General features: G+C 32.1%; 1 protein-coding gene across 20 annotated transcripts in view; it reads left to right on the forward strand.

The window, feature by feature from the left end:
• Positions 1 to 16435, forward strand: part of Shab (potassium voltage-gated channel shaker cognate b) — a 559117-nt gene that overhangs the window by 150669 nt on the left and 392013 nt on the right. For 16 of the 20 annotated variants that reach the window (XR_012722069.1, XM_075307721.1, XM_075307725.1 and 13 more), the window contains one exon: positions 1333 to 1385. The exons of the other annotated variants lie outside the window; for them this stretch is intronic. The gene's annotated coding sequence lies outside the window, so the exon portion shown is untranslated. The remainder of the gene's footprint in view (positions 1 to 1332; positions 1386 to 16435) is intronic. 20 annotated transcript variants of the gene reach the window in all.

Consider the following 16435-nt stretch of genomic DNA (forward strand, 5'->3'; position numbering starts at 1 on the left):
GTATCAAAGCTCCTGTAAGTGGTTTCACTGCAATGTGGATCTCCGTTCGGACTCGCGTATAAAAAGGAGGTCCCTTGTCATTGAGCTTAACATGGAATCGGGCAGCACTCAGTGATAAGAGAGAAGTTCACCAATGTGGTATCACAATGGACTGAATAGTCTAAGTGAGCCTAATACATCGGGCTGCCACCTAACCTAACCTAACCTAAAAGGTTGCAATAGTACTCTGAGTTTATTGTTTTACCCTTTTCCAGATAGTCAATCAATAAAATACATTTCAAGTCCCACAAAAAACCCGTTGGCATAACCTTACAAGCCGATTGAATTGTTTTCCTTCTTTGGGGCACTTCCTCCAGCTTCAGTCCATTATTTGGATTGTTCTTTTGTCTCTGGAGTATAGTGATGGATCCATGTCTCATCAACAGTTATGAAACGACGCTTAAAATCCATTTTATTTCGCTTAAAACGGTCCAAACAAACTTGAGAAATGTTCAAATGCGGCACCCATCTTGCAGAAAGCTGTTTCATCTGTAGTTCTTCATGCAAAATTAAATGGACTCGATCATTTGAGATGCCCATGATAGTAGCAATTTCACGCACTTTTATTCGTCGATCATTTAATAACATATCATGCACTTTGGCTACAATTTCTGTTGTTGTTGCTGTTTTTGCACGTCCACTGCGTGGTTCATCTTCAATGCTTGTACGACCACGTTTAAATTCAGCAACCCAATTTTTTACTGTTGCATATGAAGGAGCACTTTCACCTAACAAATTCACCATATCATTATGAATTTCTTGTTCCGATAAACCTTTTTTATATAAATATTTAATAACAGCACGCATTTCTAATTTTTCCATTGTTAAAAAATTGCGGATGCGTCATTGTTTCTATATGAAGGAGTTGTCAGATCGAAACAAAATTTAACATGTTATGAACACAGAGATGGAAGTTTCCAAAACACTTAACTTTTTCCTGTTTATACCGCGCTTTTTGTGCTAGCCTAAGAAGTTTCCGAACTGCCCTCGTATGGTAAAATTTTCAAATTTTGGTATATTAGTTTTGGCTCGAGTGGCAACCGTGATTGGTAATCTCATCTGTGCTGACATTTGCGAATGTTACCAAGTTTCTTTGAGTGGTTCTGCATATTGGGTTTGAACTAGGCTAATAAAAAGGGTCATTGACCTTAATATAGAGACAGGAAGCAATCATTGATAAGAGAGAAATTCATTAATTTTCAAATATTAAAAGAAATAATTTATGACTAAAAATATAAACTATTATTGAAACTTTTCTTTACAGTATAGTATGTATTTTTAATTTCTTTTTAGAACTGCATTCAGTTCGATTACTGAAAGGCTTCGCTTCATCTCGACGGAATAAGGTATGTTGCGATGACGTAGTCCTAAATGTTAAACATTAAATATCACAATTGACACAGAAAAAATATAACTAAGTAATAATATTAATATTATAAATATTTCTAAAAGGTCAATTGCATATTTTTCCAATTTAATGGATTCAGCAATTTTTTTTTATCAAAACAATAATCAATCTGAACCATTGTGGGATACTGCAGAGGTAGTAAATAAATGATAGTTTACAAAGCTATAGAGAAAAAGGCAAAAGGGTTTCGTTTGAATATGGTATACAAATGGTTTTATTGATGAGGTTTCAGATCCTTACCGCTTGAGTTGCTGTATTACAAGTGAAGGTTCTTTAACTCAAGCCATCTTTAGAGAGACAAAGATATACTTCAGCTAAATTCAGTTGAAAAGTTGGTTTAAATGGTGGTTCTTTATCCGATTGAATGAAAGCTGTTAATGCATAATTGGGTCAGCTGGATAAAGGGTTGCCATATATAACGAAATCCAAATTAAATGTTTGATATTTTTATTATAAAAATTGTGATTGCTTTATTCATTTAAAAATATTTATGCATAAACAAAGGAATTTGGGAAACAAAATATAATAATTAAAAGTCTTGTTGAATTAGCTTCAACACAATCACAAACATTTTTTAATGGACGTTGGTGATCCTGTCATTTGTGTAACTGAAGAAAATTCAATTAAAAATTCATTGCATCAATTCATATGGTGATTGATTTCAAAGAATATATTTCTGAAAATTTACATTTGATGAGAGGTGACTTTTCTTATGTATTTTGATCTGCTGAATTCGAGAAAAAAATGCTAAAACATTTTGTATGCGATAGTTTTTGAGATATCCCGTTATTTTTAGTTTTTCGCTCTTTATTCACTAAACAAAATATATATCGAGTTAGAAATGTCCGATTATATCGTTGTTCATACTTAAATGAAAGGTATTGAGATGACGAACAATCGTGCATAATTGGATCTGTACTTGGTTAAATGGTTAAAAAAAAAAAAAAACGATAACAAAAGGGCAAATTTTCCAAAACAAAAAAACAAGTAAGGAAAGTCTAAAGTCGGGCGGGGCCGACTATATTATACCCTGCACCACTTTGTAGATCTAAATTTTCGATACCATATCACATCCGTCAAATGTGTTGGGGGCTATATACACCCAGAGAAGGAATATGATCACCTCAAACATGTTTTAAGAGCAAAATGTTATTATTGGGTGGTGACCATGTAACATGGTTTTCGCAAACTTTTTTTCAAAACTTCTCTAAGTGGTTTCACTGCAAGGTGGAACGCCGTTCGGACTCGGCTATAAAAAGGATGTCCCTTGTCATTGAGCTTAACATGGAATCGGGCAGCACTCAGTGATAAGAGAGAAGTTCACCACTGTGGTATCACAATGGACTGAATAGTCTAAGTGAGCCTGATACATCGGGCTGCCACATAACCTAACCTAACCTAACCTAACATGGTTTTCGCAACCATGTTATTTTCTCGAAAATCATGTATCTGATTTCGGCAAGCAGTTTATATTAGACGAGAAAATAACATTTTAGTGACAAACATGTTACATGGTCACCATACAAAAATAACATTTTGCTCTTGAAACATGTTTGAGGCGATCATATTCCTTCTCTGCGTATATAAAGGTGTGTCCCAAATACATACATTTAAATATCACTCGATCTGGACAGAATTTGATAGACTTCTACAAAATCTATAGACTCAAAATTTAAGTCGGCTAATGCACTAGGGTGGAGCACAATGTTAGAAAAAAAATAATACCCTGTTCCAGGGTGTGGCGCAGGGTATAATATGGGAAACATTTAAATCTGAAGCAGTTTTAAGGAAACTTCGCAAAAGTTTATTTATGATTTATCGCTCGATATATATGTATTAGAAGTTTAGGAAAATTAGAGTCATTTTTACAACTTTTCGACTAAGCAGTGGCGATTTTACGAGGAAAATGTTGGTATTTAGTCCATTTTTGTCGAAATCAGAAAAACATATATAAGGGAGCTATATCTAAATCTGAACCGATTTCAACCAAATTTGGCACGCATAGCTACAATACTAATTCTACTCCCTGTGCAAAATTTCAATTAAATCGGAGTGAAAGATTGGCCACTGTGGTCATATTAGTGTAAATCGGGCGAACGATATATATGGGAGCTATATCTAAATCTGAACCGATTTCAATAAAATTTGGTACACTTGACTACACTACTAATTGTACTCCTAGTGCAAAATTTCAACCAAATTGGGGTAAAACTCTGGCTTCTGGGGCCATATAAGTCCATATCGGGCGAAAGATATATATGGGAGCTATATCTAAATCTGAACCGATTTCTTATATCTTTCGTCCGATATAAACTTATATGGCCCTAGGAGTCAAATTTGTGCTAAATTTGATTGTAATCGGTTCAGATATCGACATAGCTCCCATATTAATGATTTTCCGAATTCCTATTTTCCTTGTATTTAAAATAGCCACTGCAAATTAATATAAAATCTTTCTATACCTCTAATACATATCTATCGACCGATAAATCATAAATTCACTTTTGCGAACTTGCATAAATATGGCTGTAGACTAGAGTGATCAAAAGCGGTCGGTGAAAACCGGTGGATCGGGTTTTCGTTTTGCACCGATTGTCGGTTTTGCATAAAATCCCATTTTCGGTGGACCCGTAGAACCGGAGTTTTTAATATCATAAAAATCGATTTTCGGTTTTTTATTTTCAATACAAACTGAAATAAGAAGACATCGCGAATGTATTTTCTGCACACTTCCAAATCGTTTCTGAACACTTCCAACATAGTATTCGTCCAAGATGTCAAATAAAATACGTTGGTTTTCAAAAGAAATCCCAGAGATATTTCAATGAAATATAAGCAAATCGTCCTTGTTCAATTAGGAGCGTATATTTTGTCAACAAAATCTATGATATTTCTTACGTTATTATTATTCGACTTAATTTGGTGTTCCTTTCTGTAGAAAATGAGCTCTGTTTGTGAAATTTTGAAAAACAACAAAATAATTCTTCGAAAGCCAAATGCAGTATGTACAAGATTTGTTTTACTAACATTATGCAGGGCATTATCCGACTTAAATTGTAAGCCAAGAGATTTTGTATAAGTCAACAAATTTTTTTGCAGGGTCGGCCCGCCGACTTTAGGCTTACTTGTTAATTAACCCTTTTTCTACCGAACCTTTGGTCAGATCCTTTATTTTCTTTTCTTTTTCTCACACAATAAATTTCATTTCAATTTATTGCTTTTTTCAGCTTTTTCTTCATGGGCTATCAATTTTTTTAAAAACGTGTTAACGGCAACATAAATTTCCAAATTCAGACTCGACTTCTGGAAGAAGTTGTGGTATGTTTCAAGTAAAAACGACTTTAAATAAAGTGTTGAAAAACATCTCCTATTTTGTAACGCCTTTTTACTTTATCGTCAAGATCAGTGTTGCTAGTATTGGGGATTTTTCCCAAATTGGGGATTTTTTTCGTGAATGGGGACGAAATTTCTGAGTTGTGGGCGAGGAGATTTGGTGGGGAATTTCCATAAATTTGGGGGTTTTTGTGGGATTTTTTTGAGAAATGGGTTAAGTTTTTTTAATAAAATTTTATTTCTATAGGAAATTTTGTCAAAATTCTTTTTCTATAGACAATTTTGACAAAATTGTATTTCTATAGAAAATTTTGTCAAAATTTTATTTCTATAGAAAATTTTGTTTCTATAGAAAATTTCGTCAAAATTTTGTTTCTATAGAAAATTTCGTTAAAATTTTAGTTCTATTGAAAATTTCGTCAATTTTTTTTTCTAGAAACTTTTGTCAATATTTTATTTTTCTAGAAACTTCTTCAAAAAATTTATTTTCTCAAAATTTTATTTCTATATAGAAAATTTTTTTTCAGAAGACTAAATCTTCCAAAAACCAAACAATAAAAAATTTATCATTTCTGGTAAAATTCTACCAACGTTGGCAACGTGTCTATCACCCAATTTTACTACTTGAATATTTAGAAGTAAACTATTTTTCATAAATACAGGGCATCCGAACTCCCATTTTCATATCTCCAGCATTTGGAAGACGATCACTCGTCTCTTGGTGTTGTGGTTCGATATCTTGATCTTATTGGAGCTAGCTGGATTTGACAAAATTTTCAAGTTTTTACTAATTTTCTACAGAAGAGCCGTTTGCTTTTTTTCTCAAAAAACTCGTCAAAAATGAATTGGGGGGTTTTTGTGAGGAATTTATTTTTAAATTGGTGATTTTTGGGGACAAAAAAATCATAATTTTGGGGACAAGAGCCAGAAAAATACTGGCAACACTGGCCAAGATACAAAAAGTCAAAAAATTTAAAGACGATTTCATTAATTTTAAAGAATTTTTCAGAATAATTAAAGCCTACTTGAATAATTAAAGCCTTAGTCAAATAAAGATTTCTTTCATATTAGGATACCCAATCTCAAGTCGAATCACTTAACTATAAGGGCAAAACGACTTCATTGAAAATCTTATCGACTTTTGGACAAGGAAAAAACTTTATATCAAAGAAATGCGTCTTCAATGCTAAGCAAAATTCACACAAGAAATCTTTGGCCTCTCGACAATGTTTTTGTATTTCAGTATGTCCTTCACTTTTCGGATCATTTTTGGAATTGTTACCCCTCATTCGGGCATTTTTGGGCGCGATGCAACACTGCCTGTATTACATTAACCCTTTGACTACCGATTTCCATTTAGGAATACATTCGAAATCGACCCCAAACTCTATTTCCCCACACTGAAAAAAAGCATACTCGGTTCCAAAGATTTTGTCTTTACTTTAAAAAATTTGGTATTGATTCCGAGCCAAAGAAGCGGAGAATACAAGTAAGGATACTTTTAAGACACAATTCTCTTTTAAATTTAGGTTTTGTGTACTTGCTTCTAGGAAACAAATTTTAATTTTTCGCTTTCTCAGCTTTTTTTCTTCATATGCTATCAACGTCCTTTAAAAACGAGTTAACGGCAACTTTATTTTCCAAATTAGGACTCGACTTCCAGTAGAAATTATGCTATGTTTCAAGTAAAAAACTACTTTAAAATAAAGTTTTGAAAAACATGTCCTATATTTGAACGATTTTTTGCTTTGTAGTCAAGATGCAAAATGACAACAAATTTAAAGACAATTTCATTAAATTTAAATAATTTTTCTGAATTATTAAAGTCAAGTTGGACTTAGCCTATAAATTTTTTCTTTCATGTTAAGATACCCATTTTTAAGTCAAATCACTTAACTATAAGGACAATACGACTTCATTGAAAAGTTTATCGACTTTTGGACAAGGAAAATAACTTTATTTTAGAGAAATGCGTCTTCTACGCTAAGCAAAATTTGTATTCGTATTTTAAAGACATGAAATATTTGACCTCACGACAATATTTTTTTCAGTGCATGTAGTTTCGATTCATTTCTCGATGTTACTTTGAAGTAGAGGTTTTGATCTACATAAGCTATAAATATTTTCCATATTGGTGAGCACTAAAATGCATCGTTTATAAACAATAAACGAAAAATACGAAATTTTGACACAATTTTTCTATTATACATCTCTAGTAAATGTACACTCACACAAAAACTATAGCTGATATTATTTCGGTTTATTTTTTGTTTATTTCCCTAAGGCCATTTGGTCAAAATTCAAGAATAAAGTTGTTAGAACAAACTCATATAGCTCCTGAACTAATTGAGGTAGGTCCTCAAAAATAGCATTTTTCTACATGCTGTTAGTATAAGTAAAATATTTAAGATTTTAATATAAGATTCAGTGAAAGGGTTAACGCGCAATAGTACGGGGCTCAAATGATTTGTTCACATTTAAATGCTGGAGGATTCGAACGATAGCCACTTGTGTTTTTCCACTCAAATATAATGCAATAACACTATCACGCCTGAATGCCATCACGAATAAATATAGATGAAAAAGCTTTCGCGAGCCTGTAAACAATTAAATGAACTGCCACTGGGATAAATCTGCCAGAGGTTTAAAAATGCTAGCTACAATACAAATCAGCCACCGTGTACATCCAAGAGTCAAGTGAATTGGAACAACAAACGAAATCGATATGATGACAGAGTCATTGTAAGGAATGCTAATAACATTCACCAATTTTTTTTCCTCTTTGCATGCCACTGAAGGAGGCCACCATAAGAACGATTGTTATCCTTTTGAATGAATGGGTCCTTCCTATGCAAAGGGATTACAAATCGAAATCCTTTGTGTGTGTTCTTGTGTACAAAAGCACTCACATTATTGATTTATGGAAATACAATAAGAATTACATTTTTCCATCGACATCACCATCTTCGTCATGTACTTTTCGATGTTATCAAAGTCATGATTGCTAAAGAATATCTCGAATATTGAATTAAGATAACATTTCTTTCCTTTCTTTGGCATAATGCAAAGGAACTTGGCACTTGAAATGAAATATAACTGGAAAATAGTCTTGGCAAATTTCATCATAAAAAATGGAATATTTGTAGTCTGATTTGTGCAAATGTCATGTCTATATAGTTGGCCCAACAAATGACAGTTTGAGTAAAGACTTACCGCCCCTCCCTAATTGATTGTCCCACCAGAGGCACTTAAATAATTGCCCTGATCTACGCCCAGCCAACCAATCAGCCGAATATGAGTACGTACTTATCACAAGTGTGCGGGGGATATCTATGGCCGCCACTGTTTAGACTCTCTTTTGTAGCATAGAACAAAAAAAACAGACCCTACACAAAAGATGGATGAAGATAAAGGACGGAACAACACAACCACAACAATACTGAGCAATTATCTAAATAGTCTAAAAGCTAGAGCGCCACCACTTTGGGCAATTAAATTGTGTAGTGGCGGAAGTTCCAGTGCAGTGAGAACAACGCCCATTAGGCCAAGATGTCTCTTAGACAAAACAGCAGGATGGGCCAGATGGATGAGTAGATGTCGTTGAATTTCTATTGCATCGCCAACTGAGCCATGTCAGTGAGATAATGAGAGGTTTGTAATGTTGTTCGTAATGACAAAAGCAACGAAGAAAACAAAAACAAAAGTGTTGACAACCACCCCCACTAAGAGTCCCAATGGTATGACAAACATTTCCTAGCCACAAATGAGTCAGCAGGAAAATGGCAGCATAAATAGTTTCACGGTATGGTGGTTAAACCTCATTGGTGTTATATAAAAATTCAACAGATCAAGTTCAAAAACCGGATATATTCATTGATAACTTACCCTCTTAAGTGTTTGGCCCCATATTATCACCAAGAAAGAGTTCTATCCACCGTTAGCACAGTTGGTGGAATTCTACCAACAATTTTAAATTTTTTACTGTTTGGTAGATTGGTAGAATTCTTGATGTTTTGGTAGATTTTGCATAATATATTTAAAATTTTTAAAATTTTTAAAATTTTTAAAATTTAAAATTTTTTATTTTTGTTTTATGTCATACTATCAAACTTTTCCTTTTCCCGCCTTTTGTAGAAGTAGTAACTTTTTATTGTTGGTGCAAACTAAAAATATTTAGAACTTCGACACATTACAATTCAAGGGATGATCAAAAACTAATAAACAATTTTCTAAAATAAAATAGTAAACATTTCTTTCGAAGAATTTCTTTTAATATTAACCACAAAAATTTTATCAAACACTGCAAGACAATATTTTTTATTTGGAAGTTTTTTGGTAAAATGTTCTTAAAATTTTGGTACTTCCAAAAATGTCCTCCCAAAGATGTTCTTTATTTTAACTGGACAGGAAGTTCATTTGAGTCAATTTTTTATAACTCGCTTTTTTAATATTTTGAATGGGAAATTTAAAATTGTATTGTTTCAAATGGGTTAAAAACAGATAAAAAATAATAAAATAGTGCAAATTATTTAAATTTTGCCGAAAAAAATGCTAAATCCTTTCTAGAAAAATTGCGAATTTTTGAAAATATTTGATGTCAAACGTTCCAGACAAGCGTTAAAAATCACAAAAAATTTTAGAAATTATTTATTCGTCAAAATATGACAAAATTTCTTTATTCACATCCAAATCACTGGATTCGCATCACACCTTAAGAAGTGATACAAATTCAGTGCAACGGCTGTTGAAATTGTGGACATCCGTCCTATGACAAGCCCATGTTAAAATCATTGCTTCTGCGTCAATTTTGCACCACTTCCGGATCCAAAAAGAACATTTTCAATACTTCAATACTTTTTGCTGGGCACCTAATATGGATGTCTGGCCACAGGAATTTGTTGGCATACCTCTGGCTACGTGCAAGCTTATACTGCGTGAGAGGGCTGTTACGATGGCGAATGTCCGATGGGAGCATTGCAAGCAAATATGGCCCCATCTAAACTTAAACCGCCCACTAGATATGTAAGTGTTTTCAAGACGTCAGATATCTGCTATAACGGTTCGCTGCCTAATAGGCGCGAAGTATAATGATTACTGCTTGAGCTGTGCGGAGGAAAAAGAATCAATTAAACACCTCTTGTGTGAGTGTCCTGCATTTTGTGTAAGGCGTAAGCGAATTTTTGGAGCATACAGGTTTAGATTACTTGCGGGCCTGGAAAATGTTAACTTGAGCAGTCTGCTAATGTTTTTGGAACAATCTGGTTAGTTCAGCAGATGAAAATAATAATCTAACAACCATACAAAAATTAGACTAAATCTGTCCATAAACATATATATTCCCCATATAAACCAAATTGACTTGCGCAGCCTCTTGAAAAGTTAATTTCATCCTATCCGGTTGAAATTCCATATCGATCCATAATTAACCAGCAAAAAAAATTGGAAGTTGTTCCACAAACATTTCTTTTAAAGCCCATCCCAGAATCCCCCACCGAGTTTTTCCAACTTCCGATGCAGTCCTTTTGGACAAGTCCACAAACATTTCTTCTAAAGAGCATCGTGGGATCCCCCAATGATTTTTTCCCACTTCCGATGCAGTCCTTTTGGACAAGTACACAAACATTTCTTCTAAAGCGCATCTTGGGATCCCCCAATGATTTTTTTCTACTTCCGATGCAGTCCTTGTGGACAAGTATTAGAAAGAACGCAATCAGGCTATTTTAAGTGCAAATTTTGGACAATTAAATTTTACAAAATAATAGAAAACTAATAAAAAAAATAAAAAAATAGAAAAGTAATAAAAAAAGTTAAAAAAATAATAATAAAAAAAAATTATCCCCGCTGGGATTTGAACCTGTGCCGTTTGACTTTTTCGCTTCCATGGAAGTTCTTTTGAGAAGGTTTTGCAAATTACGAGAATTTTTAATTTTTTTGTTGATTATGATGAAAATAAAAAATAAAAACGATGCATAGCATAAAAAAATATTTTTTTTAGAAAAATATTTGATAAAAAATTGCCGCTGGTGAGATTTGAACCTGCGTTTCTTATTTTTTCGTTCATACTAATAAAGAACATCTCGAGAAGCAATTAGAATGTTATTCCTTGGTGTCGTATTACGATCATATCACAAACATTTGAATTGACCTTTCGACGCTTTAAATTCAATGGCGTTTGTGGCTGAGTGTGCTAAGGCGTTCTGTTATGGTGCCAGCAAACCCAGGTTCAATCCCTGGTCGGAGCGAAAAAGTTTTTCAAATTGTAAAAATTGGATAATAGGAAAATAATAGTGTAATAAAACATATGGATAAAAAAAGTGAAATTGGTTGAAAAAAAAAATTTTTTCGCTTTTTAAATTTCTTCATTCAAATTAACTTCCAGCGCACAACTTCTAAAACAATGCAAAGGATCCAAAATGGGAGTACTTCCGTCCTATGACAAGCCCATGTAAAATTCATTGGAGATGATCCAAGTTTGCACTACTTCCGGATCACAGATTGGGGATCCAAACTACTTTTTTGGAAGCTCTTTTTTGCTGGGTATCCCATATATAAACCGATCCCTGGATTAGACCGCCAGTGCCTCGAGAAGGAGCAAATTTCATCCGATAAATTGGTACGTGATGAAATTGGTCCATATTCGTTAATAATTTTATATAGCTCCAATATAAACCGATCCCCAAGATTTTATTCCTGGGTCCTCATAAAGGAACAACTTTCATCCGATCCGTTTAAAATTTGGTGTTTGATCATAGTATATGCCAACAACAAATTTACTGACAATTTCATTACTTTTGGAAAGTTATTAATGCCATCTATTGGAAATGGAATACCACTTTATATCGGAGAAATGCGTTCTAAGCTAAAAAAACTTGTATTCGCATTTTAAGGCAAGAAATATTTGACAATATTCAGTGTATGTTTAGCTCATGAAACATGTTTAGATAATGGAGAATGTTATTATAACCGAATGTCCTTATTTCTGTTTGACATTTTCCACACTCAGGAGTGGGCTCATCCTATCTACTTAATTCGAAAGGAGGTCGATTGAACTACGAAGTGAAATAATTACATCAAATTTCATCGACGGTTTTACTACACTGTTTGTTCAGGTGACCATTGATTTTTGAAGCCAGATATGTCTGCCAACAAAAACAAAAATAGTGACATGTATTTGTGAATTCTTATTCTAGCTTATACCTCATGTATGACTTGAAGATCTTAAAGAATCATCACTTGATATCATATTGTAATCCCCTATACTCAACACGCTGACAAAACCATTGTATAGCGATTAGAAACAAAAACCATTGCATTGTGCTGAGCTTACACGTACCATAGAGGGTTTTCAACAAGGACTCGCACATCCATACGGCGAGCTATGCCGGAAATACGACTCACCCCTCAAACCAATTCAGTTTGCCATTTGGTGGTGCTCACGCCATTTATTTGTGAATACTCATGAGCCACTTGCTCGGATGATGCTATCAAATGATGCCACTTGTAAGCATCACAAACGGAATAAACCTCTCATAATGTCGACAACTTTAAGCCTTTGGAGAAGACTTGAAATTGTCACAAGTGTGATTTTTATGATGGTGTTTCCTTTGAGCCACCACAAGGTTTTTTTTTGTTTCCTCTTCACAGAAGGCCAAAAAAATATTTTCTTATTTGGCACCACATGCATGCTATCTTGGAATATCGTAATGGGGGTTTTTTTTATCATATGTGCTTAGGTTATTGTAAATTTCTTTTATTGTTGAATATGCTAGACTCAATTTTCAAAAATTTTGTGAATCTTTTTTTTTAGGATTTGTTTATAATAAAAAGATCCCTTATCATAGTTCTAGATGTGAATGTGAGAATCGGATAGCATCCATCAAGAAGAGCGGGCTAGCAACAAGCAAGCAAACATTGAAAAGTATGTTAACAAAGGCACTCCCCAAGAATGAGTTCTATCACCTCTTAGGTTAGGTTAAAGTGGCAGCCCGATTAAATTTCAGGCTCACTTAGACTATTCAGTCCATTGTGATACCATATTAACTAAAAGTACCAAATACATATGGACACTTCTAGTTTAAACCGCTGAACCTGCTCGATTATTTTCTTCTGTTGAACCAGCCAGATTGTTCCAAAAACATTAGCAGACTGCTTAAATTAACGTTTCCAGGTCCACAAGTAATCTAAAGCTATAGCTCCTAAAATTCGCTTATGCCTTACACGAAATGCAGGACACTCACACACGAGGTGTTTAATTGATTCCTTTTCCTCCGCATCATGACAGCTCATACAGTCTATAAACAACCTGCTCGTTTTCTTAGAAAAACAATGGATAAAGGAGGTTGTATCTGCAGATGATGTGCCTTTAGCAGTCAGGATAAAAATTTTCATCTACAATTAGAGGAGAACTGGGCGAAGGAGAATGGACCAGGAGTAAATCCAGCAATGACACATTTTTCAAGCATAATATATTACCATCGAAATGTATACAATAACTAGTCATGTACTGCAAATAACGCTAAATTCCCACGGTTAAGCCAATCTCCTTATATTGTTATATTCCTTTTAGTGAGTGTTAAAAATACATCGGAGTTATATTGGAAAGATGGCTGAATGGTAAGCCTAATTTTGAAAAAAGGGCGAAAAACGGCACGTTAATTCTTGTACTCGTGCAAAAAGGCAATAGGGAAAATTTGGGGACTAAAACCGAAAATTGTGCATTGGCTGTACACGGTAGTGGTTAGACCTATGAGCGATATGCTGTTGTTGTCTGGTGACCGGCATTTCAGCAGTCGACAAATTTAGATAAAGTTCAGCGAATGCACGCTCACAAAAAATCGCTTCTGTAACATATACTCCCAAACATATTTTGCTTCAAGCATATACATTTTTGGCTATTGCCCAAACATGTTTGATCTCTTCCAATATATAATATGTTTGAAAGCATATTGGTCTAAACAATATATGTTTGGGTAGTCAATTTCCAAACATTTTGTATTTTTGCATCCAAATTCAATAATGTTGTCTTCCAAAAAACAATATGTTATTATGTGAACATATAATATGTTTGGAAGCATTTTGCACCCAAAAATATTATATGCTTAAAAAAAATTCTCCCAAACAATATTGTGCTCAAAATTTTATTTATTTATTTATATATTTACAATCATAATGAATTATGAAAATAAACAGGTAATATAGGTGCTGACAACATAGGTTTTCGAACTGAATGCTCAAAATTTTGTTTCTGCCTAATTGTATATTCCCCCACATCTTTCTCACTTCCACGAGATTTTTTAGTTATTAGCACCTTTTTCTGTAATACAAACATTTTAGAAGAAATTATTCAATTTTATGATTTTTTTATTTTAATTTTACCTTTTGCCGGACGGGGATTCGAACAGCGGACCACACAGTTTGCAAGGATCAAAGAAGTAGCTGATCAATTGCCCAAGGAAAAATAAAATGTTAATTTTGTAATAACAAGCAACAACCACCAACTTAATTCAATATCGCTCCCTGTTAAATAGCGCTCCAAGCTACTAAACACATATATGTTTATAGGCTATTTCTAAATTAATATATGTTTGCATCCAAGCATATTATATTTACAAACATTTTATGTCCCAAACATAATATGTTCTAACATATTAACATATATGTCGCAAACATGTTATGCTAGTTTATGAACATTATATGCTTGCACTCAAAAATATTGTGTTTAAAAATTTGTGCTCGAAACATATAATGTTTATAGCCAAACATATGAAAAACAGTCTTTTTCATCCGTGTGGGGTGTTCACGTATCTCAGGAGCAATCAGTATATATATATATATATATATATATATATATATATATATATATATATATATATATATATATATATATATATATATATATATATATATATATATATATATATATATATATATATATATAATGTTTGTTTTATTTGATTTTATTTTGTTGCAACCACTATATATATATATATATATATATATATATATATATATATATATATATATATATGTAATGTTTGTTTTATTTGATTTTATTTTGTTGCAACCACTACGGTGGTTATTTCTATAAAAAATTTTGCAAAATTTTATTTCTATAGAAAATTTTGCAAAATTTTATTTCTATAGAAAATTTTGTAAAATTTTATTTCTATAAAAAATTTTGTAAAAATTTTATTTCTATAGAAAATTTTGCAAAATTTTATTTCTATAGAAAATTTTGCAAAATTTTATTTCTATAGAAAATTTTGTAAAATTTTATTTCTATAAAAAATTTTGCAAAATTTTATTTCTATAGAAAATTTTGTAAAATTTTATTTCTATAGAAAATTTTGTAAAATTTTATTCTATAGAAAATTTTGAAAATATATAATTTTTTTCAAAATTGTGTTTCTATTGATATTTTTTTTATAAATTTAATTCTATAGAAAATTTTGTCAAAATTTTATTTCTATAAAAAATTTCTCAAAATTTTATTTCTATAGATATTTTGGTCAACATTTTATTTCTGTAGAAAATATTGTCAAAATTTTATTTCTATAATAAATTTTCTCTAAATTATATTTCTAGAGAAAATTTTTCAAAATTGTTTTTTTTTGATGATGGTCACTGATACTCGCTAAGTCGAAAACTTGTAAAAATAACTCAAATTTCCCAATACCTCTAATACATATCTATTGACTGATGAATCATAAATACATTTTTGCGAAATTGCCTAAAATATTATATATATATTTCACATATTTATACCCTTCGCTACAATGTGCCCAAGATTTTGTAGAAGTCTGACAAAATATTGTCCAAATCCGATCAGTTTTAAATATTGGTTAATCACTAAACATATTTGAAGTTTTTGAGGTTTTATCGAAATGTAGATCTAAATACAAAGTTGTGCAGGATATATTATAGCCGGCCCCTCCCGAATTCAGCTTTCCTTATTTGTTTTTTATAAAAATTATGTTTCGTCCCATAACGTTAGATTTAAATTTTGTAAATATGTGTCAAATACGTCATAGTTTTCGACAGCTAAATTTGGTTGGAATGTAGCCTGTGTTGCTTGTGTGTTTGTAGCTCTTGTGTCCAAACTGGGACGATTTTCTCCCCGAAATCCCCAATTCAAATACAAGTTCCTTACAAAAATCCCAAATACATTTTTGATAAATTTATATGAAAAACAAATTAAATTTTATTTACTTTAGATAGTTATATTCATGGAGCAACCGACCATTTCAATTTATCTCCATAGCAATATACACACACACACATACACAAATAGTTTTTGTTTTCAATCACGAAATTAATTGATCCAATTAATTTTCAAATGAAATGTCTTCAATTACAGAAATTATAGCATCAATCACCAATGTCAATTAAAAAGTTAATTGATACAACAACTTTTTGTGTTTTGATTTTTTTTTTCAATTAAAATATTTGTTGTATTAATTAATTTTCAAATTGAATATTTTTAAAACTCAATATTTTTATATATATTTTTTTTCTGTGCAATGACTTTCCCGGATCGAAACTCTGACTAAAACAATGTTGATTTAATCTAAAAGATTATGAAACTTAAAATTTGCACTATATTAAGGATATAGGTTATTCAAATTAGAGAAATTTTAAATAAAAGAAAATTCATAA

This window comes from Haematobia irritans, chromosome 4 (assembly GCF_050003625.1).
Source record: "Haematobia irritans isolate KBUSLIRL chromosome 4, ASM5000362v1, whole genome shotgun sequence".
NCBI lineage: Eukaryota > Metazoa > Arthropoda > Insecta > Diptera > Muscidae > Haematobia > Haematobia irritans.